General features: G+C 36.1%; 1 protein-coding gene across 1 annotated transcript in view; it reads right to left on the bottom strand.

Moving 5' to 3' along the window:
• Window positions 1–15,870: 15,870 nt before the first annotated feature.
• The window catches only part of LOC113064524 (major histocompatibility complex class I-related gene protein-like), a 30,677-nt gene continuing 27,187 nt past the window's right edge, over window positions 15,871–19,360 (bottom strand). Inside the window, exon 9 of the mRNA XM_026235386.1 lies at window positions 15,871–15,933. The gene's annotated coding sequence lies outside the window, so the exon portion shown is untranslated. The remainder of the gene's footprint in view (window positions 15,934–19,360) is intronic.

The following is a 19,360-nucleotide window of genomic DNA, read 5'->3' as shown; positions in this document are numbered from 1 at the left end:
ATATATATATATATATATATATATATATATATATATATATATATATATATAAAGAACAAAAACAAAATATGAAAAACAGTAATAATGTTGCAACATAGCAAAGGAAAACCCATATCTGCAAAGTGCTGCGAACAATAAGTCAGAATTACATAATATTTATAATATATATTTATACAGTTACTATTTGTTAAAATTACAAAAAAAAAAAAATAATAATAATAATTATGAAATAACAACAAAAACAATAAAGATAAAAAATAGTATAAAATACTTTTTACACTTTTTTAATATCCTAAATTAATTTTTAAAATACGTTTATGATTAGTAAATGGTTAAATTTAATAATAGCAATTATATATATATATATATATATATATATATATATATATATATATATATATATATATATATAATTTTTATTATTATTAGGGCTATTGTTGGTGCAAAGAAACATTTAAAATAATAAAAATAAATTACAAAAATATTTAATATAAATTTATGTAAAAATACAAGTTTATTGGTTGTTTTAATTTAATTTCCTAGTACTTCTCTGTTTATGGCTGTCAAGCACATACTCTGTAATTGAACAGATGTGGTCTTTCTCTGTGTTGAAGCTGATTGTGAAGTGCAGACGTTCACCTGTGCGCCGCGAGGAAGAGGAAGAGGAAGAGGAAGAGGAAGAGGAAGAGTCTCAGTGGAGCGCTAACGACTCAAGACGTTATTAGAGGAAACACAGGAATGGATCTGTGCTCGTTAGTGTGCAGCTAATGAGGCGTTCTCCGGGTCACTTTCAGGTGTTCGCTGGTGTCTGTGGGTCAGACGAGATGTGACCTCAGCGCCGTCGACAAAACCCAAGCAAATACAGATCATTAACAACGATCTGAGAGAAACACACACACACACACACACACACGCACACACACACAAACACAATCTCACACATGTTTATGCATTGAACTGTTATTTTAGTATTACTGATATACGATTCATTTTTGTCAGTATTCTGATTTTTTTTTTTTATATATATTAGTTTTTGTCATTTTTTTATGTCTATTTATATTTTTTATGAAAATCAGACTTTAATTGGCAACTAGCTGAAATAAGTGTATTTTCTTATATTTTATTTCAGTTCAAGTTTATTTTATTGCAAGTTATAACATTTTTATGATTTTTGCTTTAGTTAATAATCTAGATTTTAACAAGATTTTGCAAAATTATAAAAAATACAAAATTATAAAAATGTAAAATATTTAAAATGCATATATATTAATTAATTTACAAAGTGCATAATGTATAATATATGTATTTAGTAATATTTATAATATATTACAACATATTTTAATACAAAATTAAATAAAATATATTAATATGAAATGTAGTTTAAAATACATGTAACTACAAATTATCTAACAAGAAATTTACATGAAAAACTACAAATATACAAAATAAATATACAACTATATCTTAACATTTTTAAAAGCAAGTATATAAAATATGAATATGATCATGTTTAAAATGCATTTAATATGTAATATGCAATTGATAATATATTTCAGTGTATATTTAAAAACAAATCATATATAAAAAGCATAAAAATAATGTATTTAAAAACACATAGAATTCACAAAATGTTTTTAAATATATATATATATTTTAAGTTTAAAACAATAATTAAAAGAATAATTACACTAAAGAATTCCTTGTATTAATTATTAATAAGAAATAGTCTGCCTATGATAATTTGGACAAGGGTGAAAAAATACCAATGTGCACAAAACAAAATAAAATAAAATATAGAAAATAATATATAATTAATCTAAAAAAAAATTATTATCTTAAATATTTTTAATTTCTATTGACATGCAAAAAGAATAAAATTATACTTTTTATATTTAACTAACATTTTAAAATTGAATTAAACCATTTTAGAGTTTTTTTTAATATATTTTTGTAAATTTTAGAAAACTGCAATAATTTAATAAATCTAAATAAAATACATTAAAAGATAATGTAATACATAGAATTTCTAAATGATTGTACAACATATACAAACATGCAGATAAAATTTTTATTTTAATTTTATAATAAAATTATATGTAAAAATAAAATAATTCTCTATTGTTTTATTTAGTCTTCTATTAATGTGAAAAAATATATAACATATTTCTTACATAAACACATAAAACAATTTTTATTTTTCAAAATTTTAGATTTTATCGTCAATTTGATATTAGATGAAAAATATAGATAAAATAACTTATATACATAAAAAAATTGTATATGTTATTAATGTGCAAAAAATATAATAAAACATGTGATAAAAAATTATAAATAAATTTATATTGCATTTTTATGCAAAAACAAATAAATATAATTCTTAATTACATTTAAATAGCATTTAAAATTTATATAATTTAAATATAAGAAGTTTTTACATTGATTAATCAGTTTTAAAGATATTCTTTTTTGTCAATCTTTTTTTTTTTTTAACTTTGAATAAAATATGACCCAGATACACCAGAGCAGAAACCAACATGGCCGTCTCTGCTTAAACTGCTTCAGTTCATCCTGCTTTGACAAATACCTCTGTATCTACAAATTCATCACATTTATTGGAACAGGGATGTATTTCCTCTCAGCATCACACTCTTATTCAGGAACAAAACAAGACAAAAGGCCTGGCTGAAGTGTCCTCAAAGTCCACTTCATCTTCCCGTGTTTACCCTCCGAGGGCACAGAGAGATGCGAGTCAGCGGGAGTTAAGCTGAAACCAACAAGAAATCGCTTCTGAAAGCCACCAAATCATAACAAATGTTGGAGCCTCCTCGTGACTGTTTTGTGCTTGAACCAGTCTTTCTTCATTCTGTGACACCAGATCGTCTCGCGATCGTCTTCACTAGTTTAAAGCTCATGAACACACACGAGGCCGTTGTTTATCTGCACATTTCAACTAAACAGGGACAATTTATGTTTATAAGTTTGATGTGGTAAAGTTGTTGGAGATAATAATTCATAAACACATTTCAAAACAGCGTTCTAATGTAATTTTACTATAAAAACAAATGGCAATAAAATCTGCAGATTTGAATGAAACATAAAAAATATGTATTTGTTTAAAGATTTAATGTAGTAAATTTAGGCATTTTTGTAATAAATGCATTTCGAAATATTCGTCCCTAATTTTACTACAAAAAACCCTGGATGTTTCATTTGTATTTAAAGTAACAATCTGCACAGTTAAATTAAATGTTAGATTAAAGAGTGTGAATGTATGTTTATTGGTTTGATGTGGTAAAGTTGTTAAACATTTAGATCATAAATACATTTCAAATCATCATTCGAATGTAATTTTACTACAAAAACCAAACGGCAACGTTTCAGGAACATTTAATTTGGCTTTATAGTAACAATCCGCACATTTGAATTAAACATTAAAGGAAACAAAATATGCATTTGTTTATAGGTTTGATGTGATACATTTAGGCATTTCTGTCATAAATGCATTTAGACTCTAATTTTACTAAAAAAAAAAAAATCCTGAATGTTTCATTTGCATTTAAAGTAACAATCTGCACATTTAAATTAAATGTTGGATTAAAGAGTATAAATGTATGTTTATAGGTTCCATGTGGTAAAGTTGTTAAACATTTAGATCATAAATACATTTCAAATCATCATTCGAATGTAATTTTTCTACAAAAACCAAACGGCAACGTTTCAGGAACATTTAATCTGGCTTTATAGTAACAATCCGCACATTTGAATTAAACATTAAAGGAAACAAAATGTGCATTTGTTTATAGGTTTGATGTGAAGTTTACCCGAAGAGGATTAAGCATTTGTGTCATATTATGATTTTAAATTATAATTCTAATGTAATTTTACTATAAAAGTAGTAATGTTCCTGGACCATTTTGTTTGGATATAAAAAATAACAAGCAGCAATGTTCCTGGAATATATATTTTTTTTGGATCTAAAACAACATAATTAGTAGGAGTTAAGCTGGAACCAGTAAGGAATGCTTTCTGAAAGCCTCCAAATCATAGGAAATGGAGGAGCCGATGGGTAGGCCGGAAAATAAACCCATAATCCTCTTTTAAAGGACTAGTTCATCTAGAAATGAATGGTGTGTCTTCACTTCCTCACCCTCGTGTCTGTTTTGTGCTTGCTGGGACCAGAGTGTCTTGCAATCATCTTTCCCTGTTGTAAGCTCATAAACACACTCAAGGCTGTTGTTTCGCAGCTAAACGAGGGTTTATGAACTCATCTGTACAGCAGAGACAGCAAAAGCCCATTTGTCTGGATTCATAATACATGTTGTGTGGTGAAGATCTATATTTACCAGCCACTGGCACTATTCTGCCACATATTTTTGTGTTTAACGTCTCGTCCTCTTTACAAATGGCTTCTGATGGCGGTTTACAGCCTTGTAATCTGTTTACGGGCTCATACTGTATGTAATAAACGTGTGTTTAATGATGGTTTGGTCACTGAGATGATAAATCAGATTAATCAAATACCACCCACCTGAGAGGAGCTTGAGATCCTTCTTCTTCTTCTCGTTCTCTCTGGTCTTTAACGTGGCAATCATTAGCTGTTCATTTCAGCCAAATGTTTAATTTAGTCATGAAAACATCTTAATTTTATACAAACAGCATATAACATTTTAAAACAATGTGAAAATACTGTAACATGTAGCTTTGAAACATCATTACAATGCAATTTTAATGTAATCTTCTGCTACGTTTCTTTTAGTTTTAAAATAACAATCTGCTTATATAAATCAAACAGTGAAAATTTGTTAATTTATAGGTTTGATTTGGTAAAGATATGAAACATTTTAGTCAGAAACACATTTCAAAACATCATTCAATCATAATTTTAACCATAAACGGCAAAGTTGGATTTAAACCAATGTACTTTGTACATTTAAGTTAAACGTTATGGGTACCAAAGAAACAAATTATTTGTTTATTGATCTGATGCTTTATATATGTTGATAAAACATTGCAAAGGATATGCAAACAATGCCATGACCTTATAAACATACTACGTTAAACACCGTCAAGCAGTGTTCGAATTGTCAAAGCGGGATCGCGAATCATTTGAATCACTTCGGGAGTTCGGAGCGGGTTCGCGAATCATATGAGTCAGTTTGGGGATCGCTATTCATTTGAGTCAGTTCGGGAGTTCGGAGCGGGACTGCGAATCATTTGAATCAGTTGGGGAGTTCAAAGCGGGTTCGCGAATCATATGAGTCAGTCTGGGGATCGCGAATCATTTGAATCAGTCCGGGAGTTCAAAGCGGGTTCGCGAATCATATGAGTCAGTCTGGGGATCGCTATTCATTTGAGTCAGTTCGGGAGTTCGGAGCGGGATCGCCAATTATTTGAATCAGTTCGGGAGTTCACAGCGGGTTCGCGAATCATATGAGTCAGTCTGGGGATCGCGAATCATTTGAATCAGTCCGGGAGTTCAAAGCGGGTTCGCGAATCATATGAGTCAGTCTGGGGATCGCGAATCATTTGAGTCAGTTCGGGAGTTCGGAGCGGGATCGCCAATTATTTGAATCAGTTCGGGAGTTCACAGCGGGTTCGCGAATCATATGAGTCAGTCTGGGGATCGCGAATCATTTGAATCAGTCCGGGAGTTCAAAGCGGGTTCGCGAATCATATGAGTCAGTATAAATGCAAAATGTCACAGTTCACATTATTTTAATCTCCAATCTCGTGTGCAAGTGTTTTGTTTGCATGTATGTCATTGCAGCAGCACATTTAACTTTAATTGTAATTAAACTACACAGGATCTACCTGTGAATCAAATTATTTTAATGCACCCCTTTTAGCCAATCAGAATCAAATATTCAGACAAACCATGGTATAAATAGATTTATTAGAGTAACCATTCAACAAACCAAGCAACTAATGGTTGTGTTAAGGAAAAAAAGAACACTTTTTGTGTTTGTGTCAATTTGCTAAAGTAGACAGTAGTGTTCCTGTAGCTCAATTGGTAGAGCATTGTGGGGTTGGGGGTTCGATTCCCCAGGAACACTTGATAGGTAAATAATTGATAGCCTGAATGCACTGTAAGTCGCGTCTGCTAAATGCATAAATTTAATTTAATTTAACTTGAAGAGCAGTCTCTAGATTAAGATGAAGGTCCTTCCCAAACCGCATCTTCACTTCATGCAGCAGCTACCAAAAAAAAGAAAGAAAAATTCATTAAAATAATTTTGACTTTTTATTCATACAAAAAAAAAAAAAAAATGTAAAAATGCAGTGGAAATACTGAACTCAAAGGAAACAGCACTAAAAACAAATACTCACAATTTGTGGAACCCGAAGAAATGGGAACATGTCCATGACCTCTCATGTTGATTTTGTCATTAAATCAACCCTTTTAACAAGATCGCATCTCATTCGATTTTTGATATGTTGGTGTATCTGGTTGTCTTTTACATAGTTCAGCATTTATCACAGTAATGTGCTCCTGAAAACTTAATTGATCTTCTCCAATATTTTCCAGGTTTAATATAATCTGAAAAAAGTAGTAAATAACAAAATTCCTATTGTATATATATACAATCTCCTAGCATTACTGGTCAATAACCAAGCAATTTTAAGACATTTTAGTGAAGAAGGATAAAACAGACAAACCTCCTGGGACTGGGTGGAACCCGGATTATCAGTACACAGGAGTACTGGGAAGTTTGAAGTCTTGCATCATTTTTTTCTAAACTTAGGATCAGAAAACACAAAATTTAACAGTTTGCAACAAGCACAACAAAACTTATGGATGTAAGGCAACTTGTGACACTGTCGCGGTTCAGGCTCTTTCGTGTTTTAGTGTAAATCCGCTGTAGAAACATTGACAACTTAATTACTAATGGGTTTAATTAATATATTGATAAATATCAATTAATATAGAGAACAAGTCTTTCTTACAAAACGATTACAGCAATGATAGTGTGCCCTGTGTACATTTTATACCTGTAAAGGATGATCAAGCGATGTTTCTTCACCGATGCTTTATCATGAATGAAGCATATCGCGAGAACTCCCGCACGCAGTGACGCGCACCTTTTCATTCAACCAATCACACACATCAATCTCCAGCTATGATAATATACATATTAAATCGGAACGATAACTCTTATGAAAAATCCCGAAATAGTTGTAACATGTATTTTGATTAACACAGCATTTATAATACGATAGAAATTATAGAAATAAAATCTAATTCAAATCAAAGAAAATGGATATTGATAATTGTGCATCATGTCACATGAAATATACACAAGAATAAACTGATAATAATTATAATTATGATAATTATTCAGGATACCACACTAGCATATTCACGCTGCGCTGTCTCGCGAGTGCAGTGCACGTTTTTGAATTCCAACGGTCGAGAAGAGATTGAGCCCCGTCTGCTGATTTAATCATAGATATCATATAAGTAGAAGCCCTATTGGCCGCTGGGCGACGAGATTTGCGGCCGCCATCTTGAACCGGTCGTACTCCTAGTTTCGTTGCGTAGCAGCAGTTAAGATGCCAGAGCACTGTGCAGCATTTTCCTGTTCTAATCGGCGGAGCATCGCAAGTACGGCTCGGGATTACTTTTCACAAGTAAGACTTAACATTATTATTGTACTATTGATTGTAGTTTGTCCTTAAATCCAGAGAATTGAGAAGGAGCAAGGATCTTTGATAGTACTGTACTGAAATCGTAGCTAGCTAACATTAGTTAGACTATGTATCTCAACTCAAGTGTTTCTCACATAACTTACTATTACTATTCAGATCAGAAAGAAGTTCGAAAAAACACATGTTAGATGCACGAAACTTACTTTTAGCGTTAGGTAACGTTAAGTGCCTAATACCAACACAATCCAATCTGAGTACATACATTGTTCGACATAACATAACTGTTATTTGTGTTAGCGCACGTGATATCGGCAAGTAATGTATATTAAGGTTGCTTTGTTCATATTTTCTCTGTTCTTTATAGTGTATTTGAGTACTGTGTAAAGCGCTAATAAATATGCATAATTTGTATTCTTATTATAAGGTGCTGAGAGCTGCAGAGAGGGTGATCCGCCAAGCTTCAGCAATACAAGCTCCTCAGGTGTCAACAGTCACAGAAGAGAGAGTGTGTGTGTGTGTGTGAGAGAAAGAGAGAGAGAGAGAGAGAGAACCAGTGTATATGTCACAAATTATAATAAATTGTTTCTTCAACTTATTAAATATCTTATTTTACTGCAACTGTTTCTGCTTCTTTATCATATTTATAGTGTGTGATTTATAAATATTCTACCTCACATATTTATATTTTGGGCGTCTGGTCATTTAGATCTTCTATCAGAATAGAATATGTAACTGTAAACCCTATTATGAATATTAAAATACGCCGAATCATGTGTCCTATATCATAGCTGCATGAATGACCTTTGCAGCAAAAAAAAAATCCGCGTCAAAATCAGTTACGTATTCAGTGAGCTATGATTAATTTAATGCGCTGACAGCTCATTGCACCTGGCAAAAAAGTTACACTGAGTGGAGCTGGCGACCGATCCAAGATGGCGGCTCCACGGCTCGTTCGTGCCAATAGGCAGTAGCGTTCGATGGGGCGTCTACCTATATGATGTCTATGGATTTAATGGTTAATCACATGGTTAGCATAAATGTGCCGTGATTAGCTCGCACGCTGGTTATTAGGACATGAAGTAAAACGTATGTACTGTTGTATGCATTTCATGTTATACTTTATTCATTATATATGTTGTTATTCCTTATTCCTTCTGTTATGAGTTTATTTCATGCTTATTCACTGATAGTGTATGTATGACGCCCTGAAAAGACTATGTAGTCGAGTGGACCTATACATACCTGGCCTTGTGTCATAAACTGATTTGTGGTAACAGTAACTGCATCTAAGTCAATACTGTGTTGGTACTATGCATTTTTGCAATTCATCAAGACTATGCACTTGTGCAATTCACATCATTTGAAATGATTCATGATATAGCATCGGTGAAGAAACATCGCTTGAATGCTCATTCATTTAATATCATCCTTTACAGGAGTATTACACTAGCGCAAATGCAAACAAATTGTTTACTTTGTAAAATTAATGAAAATAATGAGTTTATTACTTATTTTTGTTCATGTTTGGTGTTCAACGGATAAAAAAAAATTAATCCATAAAGCAAAACTGTCAAGTTGTGGTACATAATTTCACATAAATGACAAAGAATGAAATTAAAAAGCAGCAAACAAGGCTATAAGTAAGGGGCAGTTCACATTTCGCATCTTTTGCGCTCTCAAGATCATTATTTTAAATGTAAGTGCACCATATGCGCGCTCGTAATGGAAGCGACGCCGCTCATTTTTCCAGAATCATTTGAGTCAGTTCGGGAGTTCGTGGCGGGATAGCGAATCATTTGAATCAGTTCGGGATTTCAAAGCGGGTTCGCGAATCATTTGAGTCAGTTTGACGATCACAAATCATTTGAATAATTTCGGGAGTTCTTAGCGGGTTTGTGAATCATTTGAGTCAGTTCGGGAGTTCAAAGCGGGTTCGCGAATCATTTGAGTCACTTCGGCGATCGCGAATCATTTGAATCAATTCGGGAGTTCGTAGCGGGATAGCGAATCATTTGAATCAGTTCGGGAGTTATGACGACAAAAATAAAACACTGAATCAATTTGAAGCTTTGAAAAAACCGGCAAAAAAAATGTCCCCATCAGACACAAGTTTTTTTCGTATAGATTTTTCTGAAAACTTAAGGCTTTTTTCTTCATAAAACGAGTTGGACATCATCAGACAAATGTCTGCGTATGGACCAGTAGTTAAATCAGAAGACTAAAATTCGCATGCAGAAAATAAGGATGTCACAACAATAATGAGCCACTCACACCAGGTATAAGGTTTAATAATTTCTTTAAACACCGTTTTTTTTTAGGGGTTCAAGGACTTTAAATACTCTAAAGGACTAATCTAAACCAAATAAATAAAGAACAAAAATAAATGTATATTCTGCTATTTATGTTAATACTTGTTTTTAACCTGGGTTACACACCTCCCAGCAGTGTACGCAGTAAGCAGAAATGGCATAAGCCCACATATCTTTACAGATAGCCAAATATAAAACACAAATGCAGTTAGAACCCACATACATTCATTAACAATTTACCTGCTTAGTAGACCTTATAAAAGCCAGGGCTGGCTTCAGCAAGTGAACTGAACAAACTGAACGATGTAACCATCCATCCGTGTGCTCTCTATGCGTCTCCGCTTTGGCCCGGGTCTCAGTGACTCGCTGGTGTGCGTGGCAGTATCCAGCATCTGCTTAAACTCTTCATCACAACAGAGTTTTTTAACACATGCTGTTGCACTCGCCACAACACTTAAACCTGTCAACAAGTCAGTGTCCTCTCTCTGGAGAAGCTTGTTCGGTGGGTCCAATAGAGAAAGGTCTCTGTGGGTTAAGTTGGCAAGGAACATGAAACGTGGCTCAGATATCTCACGCAGAAGACCTGTAGCTTCCATTCTCGTCTCTGAGCCATAGTTCAGCACAGTGTCAGCATCGGTCAGAATCGATTTAATGTCATTAAATGACTTAAGAATGACTGATACAGTGGCAAGATGCCCTGTCCATCTCTGCTCCAGTAGACGTTTAAGATGCGCACCTTTATAATGCATAGCAACAGTTGGTTTTCTACAGAACTTGTACATGGAATCGCACCCCTCGAAAAACTCTGAAAGTGGGGTCTCTGCAGACATGGCATGAACAACAACCAAATGCAACTGATGGTTAAGGCAGTGCACATATGGTATCTCACGTCCAAGTCTGTCCTGTAGAATTTTCTGAACACCACCACGTTTCCCCGACATAAGTGCAGCTCCATCATATACCTGACTCAGAATTTTTGAGCTATCCAAGCCAACCTTGTTAAGCTCAGTCAGAATGGTGTCAGTTAATGTCTGTGCGTCACCTTTCTGAGCCGTAGCGATGCACAGCAGACGCTCTGTAACTTCGTAAGACTCATTCACAAATCGAAGCACAATCGATATATTTTCACATCCTGTGGGGTCATGCGTCCCATCAACTTTCAAAGTGTAATAGGACTCACCAACTTCCTCCACTATAGCCTCTGTCACCACATTATTGAGTGTTCTTATAAGTTCATTTTGCATATCATGACAGGTGAAAGTGGCATTGCGAGGGATTGTCTTCACCACATTAGCCAATTCAGGATCCTTTTGGATAGTGTAATAAAGCATGGAAAGGAAAAGTCCAGACCCCCCCTCCGACATGTCATCAAAAGCGTCAATCTTCCCCCGTAATGGCAACTGGTTTTCAACCAAGAACCCAACCACATCTATTAGTGAGGACACATAATACCGGTTTTTCCTGAGTTGATCTGCATTGACCATCGTTGATACCTCATTCCCCGTATTGCGACGCATCTCCCTCTCTTTCCACATTGCAAAGCAAGACAGGTGGTCCCTCGAAGTTTCATTTTTATGAAATCCACGGTCTTTGGCCATAGCGTGTTTCCAGTTACGATATCCCACACTCGCGAAGGCATCCAATGTTCCAGATTTTCTAGTAAAGCTGAACATCCGACAGCAAAAACAAAATGCTGCTTCTGCCTTGACACTGTACTCCAACCACTCTCTGTTGTGAAACCATTTATCAACGAAGGATCGCCCCTTGCCACTGTAAACAGTTACAGGATACTGTTTTAACACAATTTGGACAGGCCTGTCAGTCCCGATATCATCAACCGCTGTCCGCTGACTTGAAGGACTTGAAGATTGTTGGTCTATGGCTGCTCTAGTTAAATGTTTTGGCGGTTGTCCGAAACTAGCATTCGCAGATGAAGGGCCAGCTGGGCTCTCATAGACCGTGGTACTGGTGGTCGTGGCCGGAGTATCTAAGTCCGATTGACGAGCCTGCGGAGGTCTAAACCATTTTCGTAAATCCATTTTAATTAATTAATTAATTTTTTACAATTAGCTGCTAACAAATGTCTATAATATAGACGGACAAATTGTTTTTCAACTTGAAATGGATTTTTCGCTCCCGCTGCAAATCAAATGTAACAAGTTTACTCAGCGACCAATAAGCATTCACCGAAGCAGTTATGTGCCATGAACAACCAAAATGATGCATTTTCCCCATTCTTTTTATTTTATTTTATTTAAGTTACAGTTTGAACATTTAATATTACAATCAGGGCTTGAAAACGAAAAAAAAAAAAAAAAATTCAATCGGTTCACTCCAGCAGAATCGATATTTTAACGTTTCTGTTCTGCGTTCCTCTGATATTATTACCATTCCGAAACCGGTTCGGGAGGAAGACATACCGGTTAATAACGTTATTTTTTAAGAGCAATATTTTTTGCCTGTAATTTGCCTAATAATAATAATAATTTAATAATAATAATAAAGTATAACGTTTTCCTTAGAGATCTAACGCTTACAGTTTACAGCTTGCACCAGATTTTGTACAAATGTATAGGCCTACTAAAAAAAAAAAAAAAAAAAAACACTTTAAGTTTTTTTAAGATATTTAAAAATGTTTGCTTCATTGTTAAAAAAAAAAACACTTGTATAAGATTGCGTTTTGAGAGTAAAAAAAAATAAAAAAATTAAGTCGGGGCTCATTGCATTTTTATTAGCCATATTACTTTCCGAAATAATGAAGGCTAAAATACCTGTAGTCTAAAGCAAAATGTTTTAAAACATTATAAAAACAGTTATTAGTTTCTCTTCAAATCAAATCCTCTAAAGTTTAGGCTATAAAAACCTCAAACCAAAAACAAATTAATTTAAGCTGAAGCTGACGCCTACCCCTCTCAATCGGCACAAATCCAAATGTTTCCATGTTCCCGACATATCTGCTATAAAATGTTATTTAATATAAAGAATATAGAATAATGGTAAATGTATAATAAGTAACGCTGTATAGCTATGCGTCCGACAGTCAGACTCCAAATTTCATTTAATAATTATTTTGAGGACCTCAAATTGAGGTTAATAGAAAATGAAAACTGTTCAGCTTCTGGGAAATTAGTGAAGCTCCGCTAGGCTATTTTAGTTCCCCTCACTCCACAACAACAACAACAACAACAACAACAAGAAATCAATTAACAGTATTTATAAAAGAACAAGAATTACAAATATAAGAGGCTATAGCAATATTAACGACAAACCAAAACTAATTAATTTAGACTAAAACGAAACTGAAACCAACACTGGGTTTCTCATTCGACACAAAATCAAAGTTTCCTTATGTGCGATGTATTTGAATAACAAATGATTATAAAAAATAGCCTAATGTTTGTAAACATTTTGTGTCTGCATATTTCTGAATGAAATAATTGTTTTCTCTTAAAAACTTTAAAAATGAAATATATATAGCCTATTAACCATGCAGGAAAACCTTTTTAAATATTTTGATAATATACTGTAAATAAATAAATGACTTTTTAAACCGTTTAACTGTGACTCAACAGAGCTTGTACGAGCTTTTGTCCTCTTTAAATCTTTCTCAGACGTTTCCATATGTCGAAATTGGTTAGCGCATTTATCTGTGCATGATGGTGTCCAATGACTCTGGTGAGCGGAGCTTCTCAAAGTTGGGAATAATCAAAGGAGAGCTGCGGTCCTCGATTGGGCAGGAAAAGGCTAAGCATGCTGGCGCTTGAGTGTAGAGACCGCGCGGGATGGATTTTTCCGTCCCGCTCCCGCAAAAATATATGTTATTTTCTCCCGCTCCCGCGCGCAAATGATCAAGTTTCGTCCCGCTACCGCCTGCAAAATCCCGCGGGTAAAGTAGCCTATAAGTTTTTTTTTTTTTTTAATCCATTGCATATTCTGCCTGCTACTCTGTTATTTTTTTAATTCCTCCCCTGTTGAATATAAATTTAAAATAGAAACAAATGTTTCGTTTTATTTGCATTTAATTAAATGGATGAAAGGAACGAACAAGCCTACCTATTAGGCTATACTATATATATATGAATTATATAAAAATAATAATAAACCTGGATTTATTTCATGTTCAAAGGAAAATTAGCCTATAGTCTACTGCTTAAGAATGCCTTCTTTTCTTCAAACATTAAACGAAAAAAATAAATAATTTTTCCTCAATAACAAAATAGACCAATTTTAAATATTTAACAAAATAAATAGATAATTAAAAATAAACGGAATTAAAAAAAACATTGTAGACTACGACTACTAATGTAGTCCGTGCAGTAATAGCATGTCGTTCATTGATGAGGGCTTCAGATTAATCCGTCTCTGCCCACTTATGCAACCGCAATTACTAAAGCTGGAATGCAAAGTAGCCTACATGGCGTGTTACTTTGCTTAATCTTGGAAACTCTTGATATCGCCTTTTCCACCACTCGATCTCTCGCTATTTCGGAATGGAATTACGTCGCTGCCATGGTTTCATCATCATCCTCCCATTCCGCAAAGTCTATTTTATTTTATTTTAGTCTATTATAAATAAAGGTTTATCTGTTTTTAGTAATTTTATTTTGCTAGATATTTCCACTTTGCGGGAGTCCCAGCAGAATCGTTGTCATTTTACACTGTGATCATTGTGAGGTGTTCCAGAATGACTATTTTCAGGTTCAGTTTGTGCAAAATGAATTAGTCTATTAGACTTCAGTTCACCATCTGAGCCACACACATGAATATACCTCTAATTATCCTGCCGCACAATAGAAATCTGACAAACTACAATAGAGTTAGATTGATGGGGGGACTATGCTACTATATATCTAGAGACCAGAGAGGGGAAGAAAACACCTAGCAATCACCCACAACTGTTGTGTTGAGAGGGTAAGTGGAGTTCTCCAGAGGTCAGAGATGACATTGTGAAGCTCCTCGAGCCGTGGGCCGCTGGATGAGAGAAACTGAAGATGTGGAGATCTCCAGTGTTGTTTTAGATGGAGCCTGCGGCGAGCAGCGGGGAGCGGCGGAGTGTGTATGTGTGTGTTTACTCACCGGGACGCTCATCTTCCCTACCTCTCGTCGAGCTAATGGCAGCTGGAATCACACAGCAAGTGCTCTGGCCCCTGAAAGTGAGATTAAACCTGCTGGGAGGAGAGAGATGGGGACCCTCGCTGTTTCAGACAAGAGGAGGTGAGCCCAAGCATACAGAGAAACAGCTCAGTGTCTCTTTAATTTCATTACACTTTATTATCTGAAACACCAGAGTTCAGTTTTATGAAAGAAAGGGAAGTGATGGCAGGAGAGACCTGTTATATAATATACTATAAACTTAAAAGATTAATAAATTAGCTTATAACAAGGTAAGTTGAGTAATTGGGGAATTTTAAAGCAAATTAAAAAATATTATTATAATTATTATTATTGCTACAAACAATACTAGTGTCAACGATCAAATGGATATGGTGGTGTGTTGTATTCATTAAAGGAACAATGCATCCAAGCATAAAAACTCTTACCATAGTTTCAAGTCAGATTTAATGTTTAATGGCTTCTGGGTAAAAGGCAAATTCAACAGATTTTACTATCAACAATAAAACTATATATATATATATATATATATATATATATATATATGATCAAAAAAACAAAGAGAACTTCAAGACGTACTGAATTTTGAATGGGCATTTATTTATTTATTTTTTTACATTTCAAACAGTGAAAGCGCTCAAACTACACATAATCAGTGAGTTTAGGAATGAAAAAAAAAATTAAAAAAATAAATGTTTTGATCACACAAGTGGGATGGGAATTATTTGTTCTCCCACATCCTGAAGATTTCCAATTATACTGAAATCTGGGGAAAGTGCAGATGATTTAAGGAAACTCTTCAAAGATTTTTGTCACTGCAGGTCAGCTTTTTATTTTGACCGATTTTCTGTTCAAACTTTGGTTTCTGCAAAGTAACGTCATAATGATATTTAGAATTACACTGTTTAAAAACAAGCAAACAAAAAAGTAAACAAACAACAACAACAACAACAAAACGTATTTTTAAAAATTTTGAATCCATATGAAATCTCAATCAGGTTTGGCCAGTTTATTCCAACTGATGTGGTTACACGAGACTCTGAATAAGATCTGATTATTATGTGCCATGTATAGGCAGCTACTGATGACTGGATTACACATTTAGTTTGATGGAACAATAAATTCTATAAATATAATGTAGAGATAATTTATTAACAGTATATGTACTATATATATAGATACTTTGGAGTAAATTCAGATTAGCATTCAGAAGTTTATCATCACCCAGAACTGTAACTGCAGTGATGGCTGTTGAAGATGAGTCTTTGCATTTTAATTTATTTCAATAATCCTGAATCTAGGTTACGTATGTAACCCTCGTTCCCTGAACAGAGCCCAATCATCTTCGAGTGGTAACAAAATGCAACTCGCACTCATGTCTTCGCTGAGAAGCCGAGCCCAGTGACCCGACCATTCAGTGGAACAGCGATGTGGCAAAGGGGCATAATGTCTCCATTCCCTCCTTCGGGGAATGAGGGATACATACATAACCTAGACAATCCCTTTCAGTTGGTCACATTCTATGTTACGTCAGACAGAGAGTTACGAATGGGGTCCCTTACAAAACAGTGCCCAGGAGGAGGCTACACTCCTCGTTGAATGAGCTCTTACCCCTAGGGGGCATGGCAGGTCTTGAGCCTGATAAGCCAGGATAATAGCATCCACTATCCAGTGGGATAACGTCTGCTGGCCCCCGTAACAAACTAAGTGCTGGTTTGAGGTCCTAAGGTACTAAGTTCTGTCTACGTAAGTGCGGAGCACACATACTGGAGAGAGCAGTGCCAGGGCTGGGTCTGACTCCTCCAGGGGCAGCGCTTGCAAGTTTACCACCTGATCTCTAAAAGGAGTGGTGGGAACTCTGGGCACGTACCCAGGCCGGGGTCTCAAGATAACATGAGAGTTGACCGGCCCGAATTCCAGGCTTGCTCCATCAACTGAAAATGCCTGCAGGTCCCTGACCCTCTTCACTGAAGCCAAATCCATCAGGAGCACAGTTTTCAATGATAGAAACTTTAGCTCTACTGAGAGCAAGGGATCAAAGGGAGCCCTCTGCAGTGCCGATAGAACCACTGCTGAACTTGCTGAGGGCGAGGTGGATTTAGCCTCCTGGCCCCTCTCAGGAACCTTACCTGATGATCAGATCATGCTTCCCAAGAGACTTACTATCAACAGGGTCATGGTAAGCCGAGATGGCAGCCTCATAGACCTTCAGGGTGGAAGCAGACAGCCTTCATTCCAACCCTTCCTGAAGAAAGGAAAGCACTGACCTGATCTGGCAACTCCAGGGGTCTTCACGGTTTGAAGAACACCAAGTGATGAAGAGGTTCCACTTCAAAGCATAGGCGTGTCTGGTAGACAAGGCTCTAGCTGAAGCGATGGTAGTTACCACCTGAGGTGGCAAGGTACCTAAACCTTCCGTGACCCATCCAGAACCCACACATGTAGGTTCCAAAGATCGGGACGTGGATTCCAGAGGGTGTCCCGTCTCTGAGAAAGAAGGTCTTTCCTTCAGAGAAATTGGCCAGGCAGGGGCTGTCACGAGGAGTACAAGTTCAGGGAACCAAGTCTGGCCGGGCCAAAAAGGCACAACCATGAGGACCTGCTCCTTATCCTCCCTGATCTTGCACAATGTCAGTTGTAAAACAACTGGCAGTGGAAATTTTGTGGAGAGAATTCTGTTAATGACATGAAGTGACCTCACATGCTTCTCTCTCCACAAGAGGATATGGCGAGCGAGGTGCGACATGCATCGGGAGCATAGACCGCCCTGATGATTGATCTACACTACGGTCGCAGCATTGTCCATATGGACCAGAACATTCTTGTCCTTCAGCAGGGCCCTGAAGCGGTGCAGAGCAAGCCATACTGCTAGCAACTCAAGGCAATTGTCATGCCACTGAAGTCTGGGTCCTGTCCAGGAACCTGACGCAGCATGCCCATTTCACATGGAACCCCAGCCCGTGGCAAAGGCATTTGTTGACACCACAACATGTCTGGACACAGGTTCTAGGGGAACAAGAGGTCCAACCACGGGGTGAAGGTTCGGAGGCAGGCCCGGAGTGATGGTCACTTGGAGCATGCCCTGTTACCATGCCCATCTCGGGACATGGTCGTGAAGCCAGTGCTTAAGCGGTCTCATATGGAGCAACCTGAGTGGTATGACTGCCGCTGCAGATGACATATGCCCCAGGAAACTATGAAATATTTTCAGTGGAACTGCTCTCTTGCCCTCAAATTGTCTCAGGCAATTCAGCAGTGACTGAGCGCACTGATTTGTAAGCTGCACAAACATGGCGACCAATTCTATTTCCGTTAGGGCTGGGTATCGATTCAGATGTTCCAGATCGATTCGATTTTTATTCTCGATTCGATTTCAATTCGATTTTCTACACTCGATTTTCGATTCAAGTCAATGAATATAGATTTGAAACAAATACTTTATGTATAAAAAAGAACAGTGAACATACGTTTACAATTGGGTAATAAATAAAAAGAAATTAAGAGCCACAAACCTGTATATTAAACTTTTATTTTAGGTACACTTGAGTACATTAAAACAGAACCCATCTCTAATTTTCAAATGCATACAATTATGTTAAATAATTTAAATAGCCTACATTTAAAATGAATAAATGACAGGTTCGTTGGTAACATCGCACAAGGCACATAAGATGGTGACATCTAGTGGAGAAGATTTGTATTAGATTAATTATTCTAATCTTACGTTCAATGTCTGCGGAAATAAATATGGAAAAAATAGATTTATGGCCTTTGAGAATCGATTTTGAATCGACCACATTTGAAAAAACGATTAATCGAAAAAAAATATTTTTTACCCAGCCCTAATTTCCATACCGAGAAAAGAGATCCTCTGCACAGGGGAAAGTTTGCTCTTTTCCCAGTTGACCTGTAGACCCAGGGGAGACAGGGCCAACCCAAAAGGGAGAACCTTGTACTGAAATGCCTGCCCCTCGAAAGCAAACCGAAGAAATGGTCTGTGTCGAGGAAGAATGGAGACATGAAAGTACACGTCCTTCAGGTCGATTGCTGCAAACCAATTCAATGGATGAATGCATTCGAAAATGTGCTTGGGTATTAGCATCTGGAACAGAAGTCTGTGAAGAGCTCTGTTCTAGGCACGCAAGTCCAGGATTGGTCGTAACCCACCTGTTTTCTTGGATACTATGAAGCATGGGCTGTAAAAGCTGGACTTCATGTCGGCTGGGACCGGGACCAGCTCTATCGCACCCCTTGCCAGCATGGTCGTGACCTCTGCGTGCATGACATGAGCA

Source organism: Carassius auratus, chromosome 47 (genome assembly GCF_003368295.1).
Source record: "Carassius auratus strain Wakin chromosome 47, ASM336829v1, whole genome shotgun sequence".
Taxonomy (NCBI): Eukaryota; Metazoa; Chordata; class Actinopteri; order Cypriniformes; family Cyprinidae; genus Carassius; species Carassius auratus.
The sequence above is the reverse complement of the archived record's forward strand: the minus strand, read 5'-3'. Positions and strand labels throughout refer to the sequence as shown.